The sequence below is a fragment of the Ptychodera flava genome, chromosome 12, assembly GCF_041260155.1.
Source record: "Ptychodera flava strain L36383 chromosome 12, AS_Pfla_20210202, whole genome shotgun sequence".
Taxonomy (NCBI): domain Eukaryota; kingdom Metazoa; phylum Hemichordata; class Enteropneusta; family Ptychoderidae; genus Ptychodera; species Ptychodera flava.
In genome coordinates, this window is record NC_091939.1 from 39,806,654 (window position 1) to 39,808,763 (window position 2,110).

Here is a 2,110-nt window from a genome sequence, read left to right on the forward strand (position 1 = left end):
TAGCTTCATCTTACACAGTGTGGGACAGAGGCTAGATGAGTGGAAATGATGATGGTAAGTTGCTGTTTCCATAAAAACATTTTCAGTAGTCATTGTACTGTAACTAGAGCACACATTGAACAGACTATAACCATTGTCAATGTATTGTAGGTTTCTGTATGGTCAACCAGTTATGAAACAATGATATATATGATGCCTGAATACATGGTTTATGTTCTCGAGGGCAGGTGACAATTTGCCTGATGCCAGGAGGGCAAATTGTCTCCTTCTGCGAGGGCACATAAATCCATGTACATGTATCTCTTCACAATTAATGCTATATGACATTGAGTGACATGCAGGGCATTTTCAAACAATTTTAGCAATATCAACCAGTATCAAACAGATTTTAATGAAAGTCAAAATAGTACACGTATGGATATTTTACATCTAGCATTAAGCATGTACTTGATGTTGAAAAACGTTGCAGGGTTTCACTGTACCAGCTAACCATGGAAACCGCTCAGTACATCAATCACCGGCCTGCGAACTCCCTGGATGTCCCTATTCAAACCAATGCACTGATTTGCACTCACATCGAGGCATGTAATAAGTCACGATTTCATATTCGATTTGTGGCAACATTCACTGACTCCTGAAAAATTAAAAGTACTGTTGACCTCTTTGATTTGAAAATATAAGTAAATATGTCATTGAGTAATTATGGATATACACAGATGCAAAAGTTGTTTCCCAGTAGATACTTGATAGCACCATTTCTTGAATAAACTGATGTGATTGTTTCAGGAAATACACCCTCCATCAATCCTGCCATCAAATTCATATGTTATGAAGGAAAGCAGGGCGACAATGAAGTCTTGGTTAAAAACAGCTGCTCTGTCCATCGATTTCATTTACACACATGTACATATACATGCCGGGATTTTACAAGTTTGTTATTGTCTTCTGTACATTCAAAATTTGCCCATAGATGAGTAAGCAAGCTCTGTCTTCAGAATTTTTTATTAATCTGTATTGTCAGGGATTTGCTGGCAATCCAATTGTCAAATGTTATAGTAACATGTGTTCTTGCTACTTTCTACCTGTGACTTGTTCTGAGCTGGTTTTCTTTTGAGATAACATATTGTCATTATCTCAACTCAGATCCAATAATGGATTATGGTACCAATTGGTACCTAGAGGTTATATAGTTTGGGACTTTTTGATCAAATAAGCTGAGACACAAAACACCATTCCATTGTCTCAGGGAGGGTGGTTTTAGATCCTAATTTGGCGTTTGTACATAATTTTTGCAATGTGATTTGTTTATATCACGATATCCATTTGTAATGAAGAGCTTTATTTGGAATAGAAAGGGTCAGCACCAAAATACAGGCATTGTGTTTCACATTTCATGATCTATGGTCTTGCCAGTTTTCATAATGCACTAGTTGCAATAGCGCCATCTTGTGTCAAACTACTGATGTACTATAGATGTGTCTGATGGATAGTGCCCTGACCAATGGCTTTAGTCCAAAAAAATCAAGTTCACAGTATTTATGTTTTCAACAGCCTTCAAATGTACAGTATTATGTTAAAATACACCATATAAAATATGTTGTGTTTCATTAATTTTAACCATCTTGACCTGATGGTGAAATATGGACTTGGCAGGAAAAGGGTTGTGCTTGCATGTGCCTCAAAACCAAAGGACTTAAGACTTTTACTCAAACTTTAAGTTACCTCAAGACAACCTAAGACAAGTATACATACACAATTTTTTTTCAAAATCAATGCAGAAACATAAATAGGGGTCAATGTGCAAATTTTGTTACTGGAGTACAAATTACCAAACATTTACTGACACTTGAAATTCAAAATGCCTTCCATCTGTTTCAACTCTTTGGGAAAAATGTATGTATTTTCAAAACAATGAGATTTTCAAAACAATGAGATTTTCAAAACAATGAGATTTTGAAAACTTCATTTACTACAAGAGCTTCAAATTAAGTCTGGACAAGCTCTAGACTTGAACAGTATTGTAAGGATTTGAGAGTCCGGATATCTTTCTCTGAGGGGAATTATATTTTAAAGTGACTATTCACAAGAACTCAACAACACACATAGAAGA